The 23,534-nt window shown below is 44.0% G+C and overlaps 1 long non-coding RNA gene across 1 annotated transcript in view; it reads left to right on the top strand.

The window, feature by feature from the left end:
- The window catches only part of LOC119954256, a 71,678-nt gene extending 48,925 nt beyond the window's left edge, over positions 1–22,753 (top strand). The window contains exons 4-5 of the long non-coding RNA XR_005458200.1: positions 3,379–3,448; positions 21,555–22,753. This is a non-coding gene — a long non-coding RNA (uncharacterized LOC119954256). The remainder of the gene's footprint in view (positions 1–3,378; positions 3,449–21,554) is intronic.
- The last annotated feature ends 781 nt before the right edge of the window (positions 22,754–23,534 follow it).

Genomic DNA, 23,534 nt, shown 5'->3' with positions numbered 1-23,534 from the left:
CTTGGTCTCCTTAGCTAAGGAAGGATATACTTGCCAAAGAGAGGGTGCAGCAAAGATTCACCAGACTGATTCCTGGGATAAAAGGATTGTCCTATGAGAAGAGATTGAGAAGACTGTGCCTATATCTCCTGGAGTTAAGAATGAGAAGCGATCTAATTGAACCATTCACAATTCTTACATGGCTCACAAGGGTAGATACAAGAATTTTGTTTCCCTTATTGGGGTGTCAAGAATCAGGGCACCTAGTTTCAGAATAAGAGGAAGGCCATTAAAAATTTCAATTTAGATTTATTGTCACATGTACTGAGGTACAGTGAAAAGTTTTGTTTTGCATACAGTCCAGGCAGATCATTCCATACATGACGAACATAGGACATACGATAAATACACAATGTAAATACATCGACATAGAAATCAGGTTAAGCATACGGAGAGTAGTGCTGCACAGTAGAGAAGATGCGTAGGGACATCAGTTCAGTCCATAAAAGGGTCATTCAGGAGTCTGGTAACAGTGGGGAAGAAGCTGTTTTTGAATTTGTTAGTGCGTGTTCCCAGACTTTTGTATCCCGTATCCGAGAATAACACAGGTAGGAGGAGTCTGTGATTATGCTGCTCACTTTCCCAAGGCAACAGAAGGTGTAGATAGGGTTAATAGATGGGAGGCGGTTTTGCGTGATAGACTGGGCTGTATTCACAACTTTCTGTATTTTCTTATGGTCTTGGGTCAAGCAATTGCCATACCAGACTGTGCTGCAGCCAGATAGGATGCGTTCTATGTTGTATTTGTAGAAACTGTGGACATGCCAAATTTCCTGAGGAGGTATAGGCGCTGTTGCGCTTTCATGGTTCTAGCTTCAACGTGGGTGGATCAGGACATACTGTTGGAAATGTGTACACATGAGGAGAAATTTCCTCAATTATAAGGTGGTGAATCTTCAGAACTTTCTTACCAAGAAGGCTATGGAGGCATAGTTATGCACAGAACAGCTGAACTCCAGAGCTGAGGTAAGAGTGACGGCCCTGGACATCAAGACATTTGACCAAGTGTGGCATCAAGGAGCGCTAGCAAAACTGAATCAATCAGGAGGAAAGAGCGCCAAAGCTTGGAGTCATACCTGGCACAAAGGAAGATGGTTGTGATGGTTGGTGGTCAATCATCTCAACTACAGGACACCACTGCAGGAGTTCCTCAGGATAGTGTCCCAGGCCCAACCATCTTCAGCTGCTTCATCAATGACCTCCCTTCCATCATAAAGTCAGAAGTGGGGATGCTCGTTGATGACTACACAATGTTCGGCATTATTTGCGACTCATCAGATACTTAAGCAGTCCATGTCCAAATTCAGCAAGACCTGGACAATAACACGCTTGGGCTGACAGTTGACAAGTAACAGGCATGCCACACAAGTGCCAAGCAATCACCATTTTCAACAAGAGAGAATCTAACCATTGTCCATGACATTCAATTACATTATCATCACTGATTCCCCAATTTGAACATCCTGGGCATTACCATTGACCAGAAATTGAATTGGACCAGCCTTATAAATACTGTGGCAACAAGAACAGCTCAAAGGCTGGGAATCCTTCAGCGAGTAACTCATCTTGCCTGGATGAGTGCAGCTCCAACAACACTCAAGAAGCTCAATACCATCCATGACAAAGCTTCCCACTTGATTGTTACCCCTTCGAAAAACATTCAGTCCTTCCACCATCAATGAACAGTGGCGGCCATGTGTACCATCTAAGGATGCACTGCAGGAACTCACCTGAGGCAGCACCTTCCAAACCCACGACCACTGCCATCTAGAAGAACAAGGCCAACAGATAGTTGGGAACACCACCACCTGGAGGTTATCCTCCAAGTCAGTCACCATCCTGGCTTGGAAATATATCACTGATCTTACACTGAAACTGGGCCAAAATCCTGGAACTCCATCCCTAACAGCACTGTGGGTGCACCTAGACCTCAGCGACTGCAGAGGTTCAAGAAGGCAGCTCATCACCACCTTCTCAATACTAATGGGCAATACATTTCGGCCAAGCCAGTGAAGGCCAGATCCTGTGAATGAATTTTTTTTAAAGGCTCAGGACATGGATCAATTGATTTCTAATTATGAAACATATCAAGGTGCATAGAGATAGCCTGATATAACAGGATTGAGATAGGAGAGCAGCCATAATTTTGTTGAATGGCAGAGCAGGCTTGAGTGCCAGAATGGCCTTCGCCTGCTCCAATTTCCCATGTCCCTATTCCCCCAACCGTCCTTGTGCTAGTGAGTTCTACATTCTCATCACTCACTTGATAAAGAAGTTAAAGACATGATGAGAATGTAGGGTATTTAACTGAGCTACTTCCTCTCTTTCAATCATTTTGATAAAGTCCCTGTAAACATGAAGCTGTGTCCTGCAAAATCTACAGTCATACTGTCATATCATCAGCATTCTGATTTGTTATGCTCTTTCATTCTAAGTTACTCCAGGAGATGTGAATACCCAGACATCACTCCACAGTTCATTTGAGATCCCAAATTGAGTTGACGTGCTGTGTATAGTCAAGTTGCTTTTAACAAGAACACACGGGATAGTTAAATTCTCTTCCCTTTGAAGATATACTCAGCTCCTGTAGCAGTAAATGTAGAAAGTCTTGTGGATCTCAAGGCTCTTCTCAACTCCAGCCCAAGCTTTCAAGTCCTGTTGCTGGGAGCAATTCCTCATGATTCAATCTACCTTCCAATTTCCATGGCAGAAATTCAAGGGCTTCACTTTTTCCCTCAAGTCACAGGGAGTTCCACCTGACCTCCCAAGTCTGTACAGACTACAACCTATTTGGTGTCATTACAGATGCAGGGTGAACTCGCAGAGGGATTCCGAATGTCAACAAGAAACTTGCTGCTATCAGATTGGAAAATCCATGTACTTCACTGGGACCAGCACTCTAATAAACATTTTGCGTAAAGCAATATACAAGTATCCAGTTCGATTCCTGAGCTACTTTGAAACAGTAGGCATAGCTATGGTGTCTGCTATATTACCCAGTTCTATAAAATAGCACTCATGGATAAATAGCTCTGGGTGGGATCCAGTCAATGAATATTAGGATTTATACGTGGGACAGGAGGATGAAAGCAGATTCTTTCTAGGCCCTCTTGTTACAGACTGCGTAGAGACAAATGAAGTGTTTATTGTTTTCATATGCTTCAAAAGAGAATGTAGCTCCAAGGTTCACGGTTTAACTCAGTAATTTTACTGCTCAAAATTCAAAGCATATGCTTCTGTCTTAAAGTCAGTTATGTTAAATGTACTAAAAATATAATGAACATAGATATTTAAAACTAAAGTTCTTAACTCAACTTTTCTTTTATACCCATTTGACAGACACTTCCAAAACCTCAAGCCAGGTACATACTGGAAATTGGAAGATAAACCACTTGATACCATTTCAAAGGTTCGTATAAAGGGTTGAGATTTGTTGGGTCTTCCGCTTGTTTCCATCAAGGTTGTCCTTTCAACTTTTATTCCTTTCAACTTTTATTCAGCAGCAATGCTTAAATCCTAAAAAAGGAACATTAGGATCTTTGGTAACCTCAGCCTGCTTTACAAGCATGTATGTGGATTTAATGTTTATATCTGGCATTGACTTGAACTTTACAGCTGCGATTACGATGTGCGTAACTCATGCTAGTGACACCAGCTCCCAAGAGTTGAATGTCATGCAGTTGGCTACAATCCAGGGTTAAATCTGATGTCAATCACAGCCTGGAAAACATATCTGTTTAAAAATGTCAGAACTTAAGATTCTCATGCTTATTGTGTTGTGAGATTCTGGCTTCAGAAAATTTAACATATCTTCTTCACAGGTCACAAAACTCTAGCTAGAGGAAGTTTGCATTAATAAATGCAGAATTAAGCTCCATGTATTCTGCTTAAGTAATTTATCTTGACCTCTGACCTCAGATAATAAATCCGTTCTCCAACAGCTTACATTTCATGCTGTCGCTGTTGCACACCCTGTTTATTTTAGATTTTTGACATTTTAAAATTTGATATGAGAGGTGGAAGCGCTCGCAAAGCCAACATTTTTTTTTCACAATCACTAACTTCCCTCCAGTAGGTGGCAGGGAGCCAATAACTTCTCGAGCTGACGTTCATGTGGTATTTTCTGATTGAATATGACAATTCTGTTTGGGGCACCTTTATGCACTCATTAGAAGGAGGATTGAGAATGTACGATAATAAAAGCAAAACCTTTACGGCCGCTAGGCCCATCCGGGCCGGAGAATCGCGGGGGGGCCCGCATAGAGTGGCCTGTGACCAGCACCACGCCGACGAGAATCGCGTACCGGCGTCGGGGCGGCGTGGCCCGGTCACAGCGATTCTCCGGACTGGCCCAGGGCTGGGAGAATCCCGCCCCATATATCTTGTGAGTCTGGGTTTGACAATAAACTCAGCTGTTGCATTTATTCTCACTTTAATCCTTGAATGGCTGAAAGTATTTGGGGTATATGCAGTAAAACTAATCTTCACCAAATGAATACTGATAATCTGCATCATTGGAGATTTCCTGAACTTAAATTGCTCACACTCAACATAACATGGTTTGCAACTTGACAACTTGTAACTGTACAGATGTGAATCTCCAATTACATAAATTCACCTACATGCTTAAATGATTCTTTTAATCTGAAGCAAGAAAGTCGCTGAAATCGATGGTAAAGGAAATAAATGGGAGTAGCAGTTTTCTAAAAGGAATTACTCCAGAACTGAGCACAATAGTTTCATTCCAAGTTTTAATGAATGTTCACAGTAAAGGCTCTTGTTATATATTGTAAGCTATCTCTGGATGAGCTTCAGATAAGACTATTAAGAAAAGCGAATCAGCACTGACAGGGAATTGATTAAAATCCGTCCTTTAAAATTGTGGTAAATCTTTCATTATCTGAAGTGAGGGAGTAATTAAAGCTAATTAATAATTGTGACGAGACAGTCAGTCAGATGGTGATTAATAGTCTATGATAGCGCTATTGACAATTTTTGAACTGAATGCTAATTATTTTTGTTAACCAAAGCTTTAATGTATCACAGTGTGGTTTTTTTTTAGGAATCTTAGGAATTGCTAACAATTAAAAGTTTCAGGCGAGTGAAGATTTTTCAATATTATTTAGAAGAGATCTTCTCCGCAATGACTGCACAACAGAATGCATTGCCAGCCCAAACTATTGTCTCATTGTGCAGCAATTGGGTAACTTTAATCTGTTTCCAAGCTCTGTAACAAGCCTTATCAATCAATCCACAGACAGCTATAATCTGTTCCTGGCTGAATTGTAGGCATAATCAATCAGATTGATGAGTCATGTCATCCAAACCTTGTCACAGTCCCTTTTGTGGACACAATTTGTCCAACAGGCCACTGGATAAATAGGCGCCAGAAATCAATAATTCTTTCTGTGATGAAGAAGTTATATGAACTATTTTGTGGGGGGGAAAAAAATGAGCTTTCATTTTCCATCTGATATTTTTTTGGAAATGAATCAATGTGGTGAAACAGAAGAGATTTATTTGTGGTTGAGCAAGGCACAAATGATTTTATTGCCTACCATTCTGGAGTCATTATTTTATAAGAATGTTCGTCCTCTTTGTTTATGAATGTATCTCGGTAGTCTTACTGCAAGTCACAAAACACAACCAAAAACAAGAAGTAATATAAGGAAGACTTCATTCGGATCAGATATTTACACACACCGTATTGAACATCACAGTAACACTCTTTGAAAGGACATTTTTTCTCCATTATCCAAGTGTCATCTTTTACTTCGCCATCAGTTGAGGTAAGTATACATTGCAACAATCTCCGTCGGGACCAATAATAGTTCAAAGAGTAATTTGAGCTTCCAGTTGTTAGCTGATAGGATGACGCGTCAAGATTTCAAGTTTTAAAAGGACTTTTTACTTTACCAACAGCTAAAGACAAAATACAATTGATAAAACGTTACTTCTTCTTTCATAGGCACCTTATGGAATAAAATATCCAAACAGAGCTTGCACCTTTCTACTTTTACTGACAACCAGAAACTCCAATTTTATTAGGTTGTTCCATCTCTTAAGTAGACATTCACTTCTCCTGGAACCAGTTTTTGCAGCACGCATGAGTTTTACTTCTGTTCTTTTACTTTCCCAATGCAATCTTCAACAGTGACAGTTTTCCTTGTCTCCTTCATCGAGCTTCAGCGAGGCAAACATTCATTATCCCTCATGAACTTGATTTTCAAACTGGGTGCGAGCTCTGACCAACACCCCACATTGTGAAAGATGGCGTCAGCATTTTCTCTACGTAAGGTTCAGCGTGGCTCACAGCGACACTTTTATCTCTGTTTTTCTCTCTTCTTGGTTATCTGCAAATCATCCAAACTCAAACCAAATCTTACCTTCCCTCTGTGATATTCCTAGATGTTTAGAGGAGTTTGTAACATGACACTAAAATAGCTCTCCTTGTCACCTTCTCCAAGGTAGGAAACCCATTAGTTGAGCATCCAAATTGAAATAGTAATCAGCTACCCCTAATTTTAGAGCTGCTGCTTTTCATCTTGGAAACAAAGGGACAGATTCTGCAGAGTAAGGGTATTTTCGTTTATGAGATGTGGGCATCACTGGCGAGGCCAACATTTATTGCCCATCCCGAGTTGTCCGTGCGAAGGTGATGGTGAGCTGCCTTCTTGAACCATTGCAGTTCCTGAGGTGTAGGTATATCTACAGTGCTGTGAGGGAGGGAATTCCAGGATTTTGACCCAGCGATAGTGCAGGAATGACAATATATTTCCAAATCAGGTTAGTGAGTGACTTGGAGGGAAGCCTCCAAGTGGTGGTGCTTCAGGTATCTGCTGCTCTTGTCCTTCTAGATGGTAGCGCTCATGGGTTTGGCAGGTTCTGCCTAAGGAGCCTTGGTGAAGTTTTGCAGTGCATCTTCTGTATGGTAGACATGGCTGCCACTGCTCATCAGTGGTGGAGGGATTGAATATTTGTGGAAAGGGTACCAATTAAGCGGGCTGTTTTTTCCTAGAATGTGTTGGAGCTTCACTCATCCAGGCAAGGGGTGTGTATTCCATCATACTCCTGACTTGTGCCTTGTAGATGGTGGACAGGTTTTACGGAGTCAGGAGATGAGTTACTCACCGTAGGATTTCTAGCCTTTTACCTGCTCTGGTAGCTATAGTATTTGTATGGCTGTGTACAGTTCAACTTCTGGTCAACAGCAACCTCCAGGATGTTAAAATGCGGGCTTCAGCGATGGTAATGTGATTGAATGTCAATGGGTGGTGGTTGGTCCTCTCTTGTTGTAGATGGTCTGGTACTTGTGTGGTGTGAATGTTACTCCTGACTTGTTAGCTCAAGTCTGGATATTGTCCAGGTTTTGCTGCTTTTGGACATGGACTGCTTCAATGTCTGAGGAGTCACGAATGGCGCTGAACATTATGTAGTCATCAACGAGCATCCCTACTTCTGACCTTATGAGGGAAGGAATGTCATTGATGAAACAGCTGAAGATGTTTGGGCCTAGGACACTACCTTGAGGAACTCCTGCTCTGATGCCCTGGGATTGGGATGGTTGACCTCTAACCACCACAATCATCTTCCTTTGTGCCGGTATGACTCCAACCAGCAGAGGGTTTCCCCTCTGATTTCTATTGACTCCAGTTTTGCTGGGGCACCTTGATCCCATACTCATTCAAATGCAGCCTTGATATCTCGGGCAGTCACTCTCACCTCACCTCTGCAATTCGGCTCTTTTGAAATAGTGATGTTGATATTTAAATGTCTGTGTGAACTTCATCAGTGTTCTTGTGTTTAAGTAACCAACAATTCATCATGAGGTGTTTGAATGGTCGAATCACTTTTGTTGGATGACCTGGACTTTTTTCTGTACTTGCGGTATTGATTCTGTATGTCAGCTGCCTTGAAAACTGGTTTGCTTGATTGTTGTGGAGCAAATGTGAATTTGTGAGACTTGTTGTCATGCAATGGTATGTTTGTACTCTTGCGATTGTTTTGGACTGTGCTGTTACATTGTCCTTCGTGTGCACAGTTGTACCATGTTTTTATTTAACGCATTTTATTCAAACTTGTATCAAAGTAGTTACAGCAAATAGACGCTCCGGGAAACATTCTTCCCAACAATCAACTAATCAGTTTGTATAGATTTTCCTCCTTTTTCACCCCCCTCTCCCCATCACAAACTCCCCCCCCCCCCCCCCACACTCCCCTGCGACGAACAGCTCCTCAAACATGGTCACAAACATCCCCCACCTTTTCTCAAACTCCCCTGCTGAGCCCCTTAACTCATACTTTATCTTCTCTAACTGCAGGAAGCTGTACAGGTTACCCAACCATGCTGCTACCCCTGGTGGCGATGCTGACCGCCACGCCAGCAAAATACGTCACCATGCAATCAGGGAGACGAAGGCCAAGACATCGGCCTTCCTCCTCTCCATGAACTCCAGCTTCTCTGAAACCCCAAATATCGCCACCAAAGGGTCCGGGTCCACCTTCTCCTCCACTATCATGGCTAAGACCGCGAACACTCCCGCCCAGAATCTTCCCAATTTTTTACAACTCCAAAACATGTGCGCATGATTCGCTGGCCCCCGCCCACACTTCTCACACTCATCTGTTACCTCCTGAAAGAACCCACTCATTCTCGCCCGAGTCATATGCACCCTGTGCACCACCTTAAACTGTATCAGGCTCATCCTTGCACAAGAGGAGGTCCCGTTTACCCTTCGCAGTGCCTCACTCCATACTCCCCAATTGATCTCCATTCCCAACTCCGCTTCCCATTTCTCCTTGATCTTCACCACCCACTCTCCCCCCTGCTCCCCCAGCCACTTGTATATATCCCCAATTCTTCCCTCCCCTTCCACATCCGGAAGCAGCAGTTGCTCCAGCAGGGTCTATCCCAGCAATCTAGGTCTTCCAGACCTTTTGTGCAAAGTCCCAAACCTGTAGGTACCTGAACTCCTGTCGGTAGCTCTACCCTCTCCCTTAGCTCCTCAAGACTGGCGAACCCTTCCTCCAAATACAAATCCCTCACATTGATCAGCCCCACTTCCCTCCACCTCCTGTATACACTATCCATCCCCCGGTTCAAACCCATGATTCTCGGACAGCGGCGTTAGCACCGACATCCCTTCCACCCTAAAATGCCTCCTCAGCTGATTCCATATCTTCACCGTGGACTGCACCACTGGGCTCCCTGAATACCTACTCGGAGCCATTGGCAATGCTGCTGTCACCATAGCCCTCAAACTAGACCCCTCACAAGATTCCTCCTCCATCCTAACCCACTCTACCCCTTCTCCTTCCCACTACTGCCGCATCTTGTCCACATTCTCTGCCCAATAATAATGAAGCAGGTTCAACTGCTTCCCCTGCTGCCTCTGCCTCCCCAACAGGCCCAAAGTCCTTCCCAGACTCTCCAACGGATCCGAAACATACAGCAAGAGGTCATCGGCATAGACCGACACCCGATGCTCCCTCTGTCCCCTCATTATCCCATGCCACACTGCTGACCCCCTGAGAGGAGGCAGGTGTTGGAGGAGCCCCTGGGGCTGAGGGAGCTGCTGGAAAGTATCAGGGGTATGAAGGGCCAGATGGGTACCTGGCAGAATTTTATAAGGAATTTGCAGCGGACCTGGCACTACATCTGTTGGGGGCGTTTATTGTAGCACTAGAGAAGGTGGAGGTGTCGGAGACAATGAAGCAGATGGTAATCACACTAATCTCAAAAATAGGGAAGGATCCGGTGGAATGTGGTTCGTATAGACCTATATCACTATTGAACATAGATGTGAAAGTATTGGCTAAGTTGTTGGCGGGGAGGATGGAGGATTGTATCCCAGGGGTGGTTACAGAAGACCAAACAGGCCTCGTGAAGGGCAGGCAGCTCACGAGTAATATGAGACGGCTGTTGAATGTGGTGATGAATCCGTCGAGAGCTCTGATACCGGAGGCGGTGATGTCCATGGACGTGGAGAAAGCATTTGACCGGGTGGAGTGGCGGTACTGGTTTGACGTTTCGGGAAGGTTTCGGTTTGGGCCGAGATTTGTGGCATGTGTGCGGTTGCTGTATGTGGCGCCAAGAGCGAGGGTGAGGATAAATGATATGAGCTCACGAAGCTTTGACTTACACAGGGGTACGAGGCAAGGGTGCCCGCTGTTGCCGCTGCTGTTTGCGCTGGTCATAGAGCCAGAGTTGTACCATGTTGTACAGGTAATTGTTTCATTGTTGTTGTTTGGTTGTTTCTGTTGTTTCTATCTTTGTTGTTTTCGTTGTTTTCTTGTTGTTCTTATTGTTGTTGTCTTTGTTGCGCTTCTTGTTTTTGTTGTTTTCGTTGTTGTTCTTGTTTTTGTCATGCTTCTTGTTTCTGCTCATGTGCTTCTTGTTGTTTTTGTTGCGCTTCTTGTTGTTGTTGTTTTTGTTGTTGTTCTTGTTGTGTTCAATGACTGTTCCCTGTGGATAATTTGAGTCATTCTCAAAGGTATTGTTGTCAGTGTCCTTTGAGGTATCTGATGGTTCATTGCACGTTTCGACTTGAGATATGAGTGAATGATCTGATGTTGCAGTGATCTTGGTGACATCAGTCATTTCTGGTTACGTTGATCCCTCTTTGATTCCTTGGTGCTCCTCTTCTGGAGTCCGGTCTAGTTGATTGGCTTCATCGTTGATCTCTCGGTGCTCCTCTTCCTGGTCGTGGGTTTGGAAGGTGCGACCTCAGGTGAGATCCTGCAGTGCATCCTGTAGATGGTACATATGGCCGCCACTGTTCATTGATGGTGAAAGGACTGAATGTTTTTCGAAGGGGTAACAATCAAGTGGGAAGCTTTGTCATGGATGGTATTGAGTTTCTTGAGAGTTGTTGGAGCTGCACTCATCCAGGCAAGGTGAGTTACTCGCTGAAGGATTCCCAGCCTTTGAGCTGTTCTTGTAGCCACAGTATGTATAAGGCTGGTCCAGTTCAATTTCTGGTCAATGATAATGCCCAGGATGTTCAAATTGGGGAATCAGTTATGATAATGTCACTGAATGTCACGGCAATGGTCCTGTCTTGTTGGAAATGGTGATTGCTTGGCACTTGTGTGGCGTGAATGTTACTTGCCAATTGTCAGCCCAAGCGTGTTATTGTCCAGGTATTGCTGCATTTGGACATGGACTGCTTAAGTATCTGTTAAGTATCTGATGAGTTGCAAATAATGCTGAACATTGTGCAGTCATCAGCGAGCATCCCCACTTCTGACCTTATGAGGGAAGGAAGGTCATTGATAAAACAGCTGAAGATGTTTGGGCCTCGGACACTACCTTGAGGAACTCCTGCAGTGGTGTCCTGAGACTGAGACGATTGACTTCCAACCACCAGAACCATCTTCCTTTGTGCCAGTAATAACTCCAACCAGTAGAGGGTTTCCCCTCTGATTTCTGTTGACTCCAGTTTTGCTAGGGCACCTTGATCCCATACTCATTCAAATACAGCCACAATATTTCGGGCAGTCGCTCTCACCTCACCTCTGCAATTCAGCTCTTTTGCCCACACTTGAACGAAGGCTGCAATGAGGTCAGGAGCTGAGATACCCAGGCGGAGCATCAGTGAGCAGGTTACTGCTAAGCAAGCACTGCTTGATACCACTGAGGATGATCCCTTCCATCAGTTTACTGAGAGAAGACTGCTGGGGAGTAATTACCTTGGTTGGATTTGCCCTGTTTCTTTGTGTCCATGACCTACATGGGCAACTTTCCAAATGGCCAGGTAGATGCCAGTGTAGTAGATGTACAGGAACAGCTTGGCTAAAGGTGTGGCAAGTGCTGGAGCACAAGTTTATTGTCAGAATATTGTCAGGGCCAATAGCATCCGAGTATCCAGTGCCTTCAGCCATTTATTGGTATTACTAAATCAAATTGGCTGAAGACTGGCATCTGTGATTCTGGGGATCTCTGGAGGAGGCCAAGATGGATCATCCACTCGGCACTTGTGGCTGAAGATTGTTGCTAATGCTGCCACCTTATCGTTTACTCTTTCCAGGAGCCGGTGCAGACTCGATGGGCCGAATGGCCTCCTTCTGCACTGTAAATTCTATGTAATCTATGTAATCTATGTAGTGAATTGTGTAGGAGGAAAGGTGGATGGAGGAGGTGGGGCAGAATAGAATAACAGGGAAAGGTTGGGGCAAAGGAGAGATTTACAAAGGTGTCATAGACATAAGACAAAGCGGAGTGTTAATAGTGTTAAGGGGTGAAGAGTGTTCACAGTGGCGAAAGGTAAGATGGCAGAATGTGTTAATGGGAGCAACAAGGGGCAGGTGGCCATGTGGGGGCAGGGTGGGGTTGTGTTGTGGCAGGCGAAGGGAACTGAAAAACAACAAACTACAAAAAGAAGGATCAAAATAGAAGGGAAAGTTCTCAGTCTAAAGTTGCTGAACTCAATGTTGAGTCCAGAAGGCTGTACACATGCCGAATCGGAAGATGAGGTGTTGTTCTTCTAGTTTTCACCCATCAGGTTAATTTACCACCCTCCTCCCGATCTTGTCTCTCTGTCCTTAGTCTTTGGCAGTTCTCCATTGAAAATCAATGAAAGCTCACGAAACAACAGTTCATTTTTCGACTGAGCACATTACATCCTATTGGACTCAAATTTAAGTTCAACAGTTTACGAGCAGAACCACTGCACACATTTATTTTCACAGATCAACAGACAAGACAATTGCAGTGTAGCTGGGCCAAAAACAGCAGGTGGGAAAGTTGGAGAGAACACCAAGCAGTGTTCACTGACCACTGAACACTGGTCAGCCTCTGTGGGCACCTCCATCAAGAAAGAGCACCTTACTCAAGCCCACGTCTGCACCATATCCCCGTAACCCAGTAACCGCACTAAACTTACTTAACTTAACCTTTTTGGACACTAAGGACAATTTAGCATGGCCAATCCACCTAACCCGCACATCTTTGGACTGTGGGAGGAACCCAGAGGAAACCAACGCAGACATGGGAAGAATGTGCAGACTCCGCACAGACAGTGACCCAAGCCACAAATTGAAGTAGGGCCGTGATCTGGAGCATCAGAGGGGAATATCCTTTGCTTCCTGAAATTAGGCTTTTCTTTGAGAGTTCAAGTCATTTTGATGCTGGTGAAATAAAGGTGCATTGTTTTGTTAACCTTCGTGTAGTCCACGATCATAATTCTCACATTACATCTAGATGACAGACGCTGCACGGGAGGCCTTAGTAATGCAGATGGGCAGGAGAAGAGATACCATTATTCTACGGGGCAAAGGAGCCCTCAAGGGGCAGTCTCCATGGGAGCAGATAGCCAGGAAGGTCAGAGTCTTGCCACGAGGCAGTGCCACAAGAAGTCCCATGACCTTATGCAGTATCAGCAACATTAGGGAATTCTCCTTGACAAGACATCTTCTGCTCAGCGCACCACCAATTCCTCACGCTGCCATTTCACCAGACAGACATCACTCCCTGGTGCTCAAAACACATGTCTAAGATCCAGATACTCCATTTCACAACACTTAGCAACGCGACCAGAGCAAGCCCATCTGTCCATCCCAGACCGGCCGCAATACTCGAACGAAACTCTACAATATAAGATCTGAACTCAATATCATTAATAAAGTGGTACTTCATTTGAGTACTATAGTCATACCTGAATCTTTTCGCAAGGACATACGAAAGCGGATACTCATAGGACATCTAGGGAATGAAAAGTGTAAACAAAGAGCCCGTGACTCTGTTCACTGGCAAGGTATCAACCAGGATATTGACAGGATGGTCAGTTGTTGTGACATTTGCAAGACGCATCATTATAAGCAAATAAGAGAACCTATGCAAGGCGGCATGGTAGCACAGTGGTTAGCACTGTTACTTCACAGCGGCAGGGTCCCACGTTCGATTCCTGCTTCGGTAACTGTGCAGAGTCTGTGCATTCTCCCATGGCTGCATGGGTTTCCACCGGGTGCTCCGGTTTCCTCCCACAAATCCCGAAAGACGTGCTTGTTATGCGAATTGGACATTCTGAATTCTCCCTTGCGTACCCGAACAAGCGCCGGAGTGTGGCGACTAGGGGATTTTCACAATAATATCATTGCAGTGTTAATATAAGCCTACTTGTGACAATAATAAGGATTATTATTATTATTATCTGATTTACCTACGTCGCCATGGCAGAAAGCAACTATTGATCTCTTTCACCTACAAGGGAAGGATTATTTAATGATCATAGACTATTTTTCAAACTGTCCCAAAATGGCTCTACTGGCAAGCATAAAGGCAAGCAGACCAAGTCAGTTTTTGCGAGACACAGAATTCCTCAAGTCATTGTGAATGACAACCGCCCCTATTTTAGGTGTAAAGAGTGGCATCACTTTGCAGTCACATATGATTTCAATCACATCACGACAAGTCTGTTGTACCCTCAAGCCAATGGAAAAGCCGAAAAGGTGTACATACTGTTAAGCAATAGTTGAAGAAAGCAATGGACAGCCAATGTGATCCATATCTTGCACTACTGAGTTACAGAGTGTCACCATTGTCACAGCATAGATCACCAGCAGAGTTACTCATGAATAGATGGTTGTGTACTTCCATATTTGGCAAAGAAGGAGGAGAATGCAATGGTACTGCAGGAAATACAAAAAAATTAAAGGAAGACAAAAGCATTTCTATGATAGAGTGCACAGAACTTTACCACCTCTGAGTCGTGATGACATATTGAGAGTAGAAGATTCAGACAATTAGTCGAGAAAAGCTATTGTACTTGAAGAAGTAGCACTTCGCTCCTACAATGTACAGACAAAGGATGGGTTGGTTTTAAGAAGAAATCGTTGTGCTCTCTTGCAAACCAGAGAAGACTTTCACAACAGCGTGATGGATGATGGAGCTACGTCAGAATCAATGCAAGCTGCAGTGTCAGATAGATCAGCAGTTCCTGAGCTTGAGGATGTCATGGAGAACATTAAATCTACAAGTTCTGAGCAGCAAGGTCAAACTTTGAGAAGATCAACCAGAGTCGGAAGAAAACCTGATCGACTCAATTTGTGGATTTGGACTTTTTGTGCACACTGTGCTTGCTGTTCTTGTGTAGGATATATATATATATATGTATATTTGTTAAACAAGTTTAAACATAAAAATAATACTGTTAGACTCACAGGCTCATGATATCACATGTAAATATACTGATGATAATATATTAATTTATTCCTTCAAAGGAAAGAGGATGCAGTAATAGCATGGTTGAGTTGCAATTCACCGACTGACCACTGGGAGTTGCATTAGTATATAAGTGAATGACTGGCTGGAGGAAGCTGAAGAGAGAGGTTGCTTGTGCTTGATCTTACTGTTATTCACCTGTTGTTTTGTATACAGTTTACCCACAGTTAATCTTAATAAATCATTTTGTAGCGATAGCTACAAGGAGTTTTTGTAATATAAATCAGGCCACCTGACAAGAACATTACAACAACAAAACCAAGTTGCTCGCCATGAACAGACATCAAAACCAAGAAGCTGGGATCAAGGTGAAAAGTCTCTCATACTGATGTATTATACTGATGTATTCAATAGGCCGACTGGCCTCCATCCGCACTGTATGTTCTATATGTGTTCTATATAATAATAATACCTGATTAAATAATCACTGTTAACCATGAGTAAAAGTTTAAATTGATATATTTTAAAATTGTTGTCACACTACAGGAGTAAAGGGGGGCAAATGTTCATACTTCTCTTACAGTATATCATGTGATACATAGTGACATCACAAGTGTCACTTGGGAGATTCCCCTTTTTTACTCCTGGGGCTATGAGCAAGCACCACCTCTCAATAAACTCTGTCAAATGGTTAAGTAACCGACAGTGTAGCAATCTGGTTATCGTTTACCTTCTACTGTGAAGTAAAACAAAACCCCTTTAAACTTGACAATTGGTCTTCAAGAAATAGTGCAGGCATTCAAAATACAACACCCACTTCTCCGTGTTAGGATCGAATGGCTCAAGTTTCCTTTTTGACACTCACGGACGACTGAAAAAGTTTGTTTCAAAGGAAAGGCTTCCACATGAGGTCTGCTCTTCCAATTTCTCCAGCAGGAGGAAGGCAATCTGATTGATCCTCATCACCAAATGTAGTGTCTTGAAAGATCACCAAGAAGATTAATGAATATGTATGTTTATTAAGGCAAATAATAATTTACAGAGAGTGAGATTAAGGCTACCATACTCCATGACTCCAAACTCCTAACTAACAGTAAAACCTGCGCTCAGCCCCAGGTCTCTTGTGCTCCAGCCCAATTGGCCCTATGTGTCACATGACCTCTGAGAACTTGCTTCCTGAAAGGGGCATGCTACCACAAAATGGTTTCATTGTACTCAAGTTTGCGCTTCAGCAACTGTCTGAGGTTTCCGCTTCATTTAGTAATCACGCAAGCTTCCTGGTATTTGTCTTAAATTTGACCCTTTCCAGTAATCATGATTCAACATAAAATAATGGCTGGAATTTGTAATCATAGAATCCCTACAGTGCAGAATGAAGCCATTCAGCCCATCGCGTCTGCACCAACCCTCTGAATGAACACTCCGCCCAAGCCCACTTCCCTGCCCTCTCTCAAGAACCCCTGAACCTGCACATCCCCGGACACTAAGGGGCAATTAATCGTGGCCAATCCACCTAACCTGCATAACTTTGGGAGGTAACCAGAGCACCCGGAGGAAACCTGCGCAGACACGGGGGAAAAGTGCAAACTCCATACAGGCAGTCACACGAGACAGGAATTGAACTCGGGGCTAACCACTGTGCCACCATGCCGCCAGGCCGCTGGGATTCTCTGGCTGGTGGGATCCTCTGTTCCCACCAGCAGTGAACGCCTACCTGTGGGTTTCCCACTTTGCGAGGTTGAAGAAAGTTTCTATTGTATTTTTCATTACCTGATGCTGGGGGATTTTGGTGTTGCTGCTCTCTTCTACAGTGCCCCTCAGACATTACTGTTTCTTTTCTGTCTTTGGTGACCAAAATATTCCTCAATATGTACAACATCTCCTTCTCCAGTCTGACAAGCTGGCTAGCATCCTATTGCCCTATTGCTGTTATGCAGTAATTGTTCAAGTTAAATTGCAAATTCAATAACTTTCTGGATCTCCTTCAACTTCCACTTTAGCCTGTCCAGACGCCGTCAGAATATATGAATGACTTTGTTTTTTTCAATAAGCAAGTGATGGATGTTGCTGAGGAATCATGGCGATTAAATATTATACTGCATTGCTATTGGCTGGTGACAGATAAATGTTAAATGTTAAATGTTCTGAAACCTGTTACTTAGCCTTTAATGCTCTTGGGGTAGGTTTTAACTGTCAGCTGGCTGATTGATGGAATGTGTGGCTGGCTGCCCAATCTTTTTGGCATGAAGCCTCATTTATCGTGAGGGCCAGGATGCCAGTAAGCTATCATAAGCTACCAGTCGCGATGGGCACCGGACACCATATTTCATTTTGCCGCCTTGTACCAATGGAATCTCAAGTAGTCCAAAGATCAATTCCATTGGCAGGAAGATAGGTTCAGGAGTGAGTGGGAACCCAGAACTGCTCTGGTCTGTGTTCCTCCAGGGGAATGTGGAAAAGACCTCCAGCTCCTCTAGGTCCCACCAAAACAATTTAAAATTTACCTTTTTTACCTTTTGCTGTCTGTATTCTGCCACGTGGTATAAGTGAGCATATCGTAAATAGTGCTTGGCCCATCCAGCGAACTGTCAGAATCATGGTCAGGACCGACGTACGTTACAAGATTTGCAAATTAAAATGCCTGAAATGGGCATTCATCCAGGACAACTAGTGGAAGTCCCCTTGCAATATGGCGGTGGCCAAAGCGCTTCAGCCGAAAGACGTGCTGGAAGGTAATTTGGACATTTTGAATGTTCCTCTGTGTACCCGAACAGGCGCCAGAGTGTGGCGACTAGGAGCTTTTCACAGTAACCTCATCGCAGTGTTAATGTAAGCTTACTTGTGACAATAAACATTATTATAAAAGGGGCGGCACGATAGCACAGTGGTTAGCACCATTGCTTCACAACTCCAGCGTCATAGGTTCGATTCCCGGCTTGCGTCACTGTCGGTGCGAGTCTGCATGTTCGCCCCGTATCTGCTTGGGTTTCCTCCCACAGTCCAAAGATGTGCAGGTTAGTTAGATTGGCCATGCTAAATTACCCTTAGTGTCTAAAACGGTTGGGTGGGGTTACTGGATTACAGGGATATGCTCATGTGTTATTGGAAATGTGCAGACCGCAATATTGGTTAGGACATTAGAGAGCATGCCTGCTACTGGTATTAGGCCCAACACATTTGTACATTGGCAAATTAGACTGAGTGAAGGCAGCATAAGACATAATATTAGGTGGGCGGGTGAGCTGTGAGGAGGATGCAGGGATCCTTCAGTGTGATTTGGATAAGTTGAGTGAGTGGGCAAATACATGGCAGGTGCAGGATAATTTGGATAAATGTGAGGGAGCAAAAGCTGGAAGGCAGATGTTTGTGTGAATGGCAATAAATTAGGAGACAGAAATGTGCAACAAGACCTGGTAGTCTTTGCATTTGGACAAGTAGTCACCACAATGCAAGGAACATCAACAAGATCCATTTCACATGTGTCTAACACACACTGAGTTTTGATGTCTCTTTTAAAACATGGAATGACTTGTCTGCAAATCCATAGATTTTGGTCCATCCTGAAACAAAGGGATGTGTGAATTCTCTGCCAGGTTATGAAAGTCTATTTTAATTAGATATTTGTTTGACATTCAGAACGTCTGGAGCTCATAAGCCAAAAGCTCACATGATTTGCAGTAGCCATTTTAATAGATGGTGTGTTCAACCATTTAAAGTACCGATCAGAAGTTCATAATATGTTGGAATGTGACACTTTAATAATCTTGTTCACTTTTAATAAATCTCCCCTCAATCTCCGTTTCTCCAGAAAACGAATCCCCAGCTTTTCCATTCGAACCCTGTATCTAAAATTCTTCATCCTTGGAAACATTCTGGAAAACCTCCTTTGGACGATGTCAAGGAACTTCACATCCTTTTTAAAACTGTGGTGCCCAGAACTAGATGCAATACACTAATTGTTGCCTAACCAGAGTTCTGTAGATATTCACCAACTCTCTGCTTTTGTATTCAATATCTCCATTCATGAAGCCCAAGATCTCATATGCTTTGCTAATTACACCCTCACTACGTCCTGCCACCAAAGATTGGGGCGGCATCTTGGAGCATGGTGACATAGTGGTTAGCACTGCTGCCTCACAGCCCTGGGACCTGGGTTCAATTCCGACCTTGGGCAACTGTCTGTGTTAAGCTTGCATTTTCTCCCCGTGTCTGCAAGGGTTTCCTCTGGGTGCTCCGGTTTCTTCCGACAGTCCAAAGATGTGCAGTTAGGTGGGTTAAATGTACTAAATTGCCGCTTAGTGTTGAGGGTACATAAACTAAGTGTGGTTATCGGGTTGCAGGGATAGGGTAGGATTCTGGTTAGGGTGGTCTTTCAGAGGGTCGGTGCAGACTTGATGGATCAAATGGCATCCTTCTGCACTTCTATGATTCTACAATCTGTGCAAATGGACCCCCTAGTCCCTGTAACCCAGCACAGTCTTTAGGACTGTGCCATTAAGTTTACATTGCCTCTCCATATCCCCTCTGGCAAAATGCATCACTACAAAACTTCTCTGTATCAAATTTCATCTGTTACTTGTCTGCCCATTCTGTTAGCCTATCTATGTCCAGTTACAGTTGATGGATATCATCCTTTCTGTTTCAGGGGCTGGTTTAGCTCACCAGGCTAAATCACCAGGCTAAATCGCTGGCTTTTAAAGCAGACCGCCATATTGGTTAGCCAGCATGGTTCGATTCCCGTACCAGCCTCCCCGGACAGGCGCCGGAATGTGGCGACTAGGGGCTTTTCACAGTAACTTCATTGCAGCCTACTCGTGACAATAAGTGATTTTCTTTTCATTAATACTATTAGGGATGACAAATTCATCTTTATAGTAATCTGATTTATATGTACAAGCTCAGCTATTGGTTTTTGCTCGTTGAAGAACAAAATTACAGCTTTTAATTTGAGAATTCTGGGCGCGATTCTCCATTAGCCGACGCCGAAATTGGGAAATGCGATTTGGTGGAGAATAGCTTCCGACGCCAAAATCGCCGCAGGCGCTGATTTGACACCAAATCGTAAGACTCCATCTCCTTGAAAACAGTGTCACTGCATTTCACTCCGCATGTACAATAGGCATCATTTGCATATCATTAGCGGGCCCGATCCGTTATTCTCCAGGGCCTCCGGTATTCTCCACGGCCTCCGCTATTCTCCACCTCTGATGGGCGGGTACCCGATGGCGTGGTTCACTTGTGCTTTTAAAAATAGTGAAACCGGCATGGTGGCTGCTGAGGGAGATTGAGGAGGTACAGAAACTGTCCAACATGGCCATAGTGTGCTGACAGTTGTGCCGCTGGATGGGGGTCTTCTGTCAGGGCTGGAGGTAGTAGAGGGAGTTGGCCAGAAGTTGGGCTGTAGGGTCATAGGATTTACAGTGCAGAAGGAGGCCATTTGACCCATCGAGTCTGCACCGGCTCTTGGAAAGAGCACCCTACCCAAGGTCAACACCTCCACCCTATCCCCATAACCCAGTAAGCCCACCCAACACTAAGGGCAATTTTGGACACAAAGGGCAATTTATCATGTCCAAACCACCTAACCTGCACATCTTTGGACTGTGGGAGGAAACCGGAGCACCCGGAGGAAACCCACGCAGACACGGGGAGGATGTGCAGACTCCGCACAGGCAGTGACCCAAGCCGGGAATCGAACCTGGGACCCTGGAGCTGTGAAGCAATTGTGCTATCCACAATGCTACTGTGCTGCTCAGAGTGCCAGCAAGGCAGTCATGCAGCTGCGCACACCGCTAACAGCCCACTTTGAAACTGGTGCCACAGGTCATATAGATGTGCCTGCAGGGCATCCCCTGGGCGCCCTCTGGCTCCAGACGACCCATCAGCTGTATAAGTGCACTCCAGGATAAGCAGTGCCATCTTATTGGCTGCGATAAGTGTGTGTAGGGAGTGTAATATGCATGTGCGGCTGCAGCTTGTCAGCCTCCCGAGTATCAAACAGCGTCCCGGCATATCCCACACTATTTCTCAGTGGAATCAAGTGTGTTCCACGTGGCATTGGTGTTAGCCCCTCAATGGAAATGGAATCAGTCCAGATGCAACGCTGTTTTTCCTGTCGTAAAAGTCCACGGACTCTCCTTGGTGTCAACACTTTAGTCACAGAAACAGAGAATCCTGCTCAATTTTTTGCTACAGAACTAATTCCAGTCCTTCATAAATCGTAGCTGAATAAATTCAAAAACCTATTACTCACTACTGGGTGAATCAGGAACCATCCTGTTCAAAATGCAAAATGACGTAGCAATACAGTATATTTTTTCTATCCTTAATTCTTGCTCTCTTTCTTTTCTTTTAGTCGCTTAATCTTCTGCCTGCACTACCTCCTCTCCGAATGGCTTTGACAAACTATGCACTAAATTGCCTAGTTGAACATTTTTGAAGTGTGAACTGAGACAATAAATCCAAGTTGGCAATTCAGTGGCCTCAGAGCCCAGCTTTAGGCTATGCTTACTTGATATCCACACTTGCGTGCTGTGTAGTCTGTGTAATCCATAGTCTGGTTCCACTTCCTTCTGTTCCTAATTACTATTTTCTTCGGTGGGTTTGTTAGTTCAGTTGGTTTGTATTGTAGAGTGATGCTAACTGCGTGGGTTCAATTCTTGTACCAGCTGCTGAGGCGGAGGCCATGAAGGTCCTGCTTTCTCAATCTTGCCCCTTGCCTGAAGTGTGGTGATCCTCAGGTTAAATCAGTGTTTTTCAAACTTTTTTTTTGGGGACCCATTTTTACCAACCGGCCAACCTTCGGGACCCAACCCGGCCGACCTTCGCAACCCACGCCGGCCGACCTTCGCGACCCACGCCGGCCGACATTTGTGGCCCACGCCAGCCGACCTGCACGACCTCCCATTTTCTCATAACTTGATTGTTGCTGACAAAATTGGAGGAAATGGTTTTGGGCCCAATGGCCCCTTTGTCCCATTGGTCCCTTTGGCCCCCCGAACTTGAAAAATAAAGGCTGCGACCAAATAAAGAAAAATGCGGCCGCACTGCTCATGCATGCCTGATCATCGGTGTGACGCGATGATCGGGCACTCGTGCGCAGGGCGGCCAAATTTTTTTATCTGTTCTTGGCCATTTTGAAGACCAATCGCAGCCGGCATTATTAAAAGCCGGCTGCGGCTGTTGCGCGTGGATTTGCGCGATCGGGAGCGCCGTGACTGACGGCTCCGACACCCGCCTGCGACCCACCCGCAGGTCGCGCCCCTGAGTTTGACAATGCCAGGGTTAAATCACCATCAGCCAGCTCTTTCTTAAAAAGGGAGAGCAGCCTATTTTTCCTTGATGACTATGGCAACATTCACACTTTCATAACACCCAGGGGAAGATTTAATGCCATGAAACTAAACATCCTACTTATCCTCTAAAATCAACGGTTTGACATGACTCTCCCTGTCATGATAAATGCAAATAAAATGCTCTCCTTGTAACTATGTACACCATTGTAAATAAGGAAATGTGTTTATGAAGACTATGGGTCACAGATGTGATAACAACCTGGGATACATATATTGTTGATGTGGTTGTGTTCATGTTCTGTTTTTTCCTATTTCTTTATGTGTTGTGTAAATTTCGATATTTAGTGTTGAAATTCCAATAAAATTACTTTGAAAAAAGTTAGTGCTGCACAATATGATTGCAAACACATTCTTCGCGGATATTGTACCAAGCAAACCAATTCACAATACAGAAACTTGGGTTGCACTCAAATTGTGAGCCAAGATTACTTGAATAATTTATTAATAATTGGTCTCTCAGTTAATTTAGTAGCTTTATCTGAATGATCATTTAGCTGCTATTTCAGTCAAGTGTCCTTAAATCATCCAAGATTATATGAAGAGTTTATTATGCCAATCCAGATTCTGAAAGAATACTCCTAGGAACCGAAAAAAATAAAGAAATGCTAGAAATCGGCCAAGTAAATGACAGTAATTGAAGGTTAGTCTGAATTGCTATTAATTATATATTGGTAGTGGATATTTATATTCAGAAAGCTATTATTTAGATTTTATGATCCTTGATTTTTATGAGGTCAATTGGAAGGTCATACTCTTTAAGGGTTTTTTTTCTCAAAGATATAAATTCTGTGGGTCCATTTGAAGAATCTTAAGATGGCCGTGATGACGAAGTCCAAAATAATGCAAGGCCGTGCTGTCAATTAGTGTGCAAAGCTAATTTGGCACAGAGGCAGCCACTTTGGAGCAGCACAATTCAACCATTCAGCTTAATGATTTTTTTTTTTAAATTTAGAGTACCCAATTCATTTTTTCAAATTAAG

Source organism: Scyliorhinus canicula, chromosome 19 (assembly GCF_902713615.1).
Source record: "Scyliorhinus canicula chromosome 19, sScyCan1.1, whole genome shotgun sequence".
Lineage (NCBI taxonomy): Eukaryota > Metazoa > Chordata > Chondrichthyes > Carcharhiniformes > Scyliorhinidae > Scyliorhinus > Scyliorhinus canicula.
The sequence above is the reverse complement of the archived record's forward strand: the minus strand, read 5'-3'. Positions and strand labels throughout refer to the sequence as shown.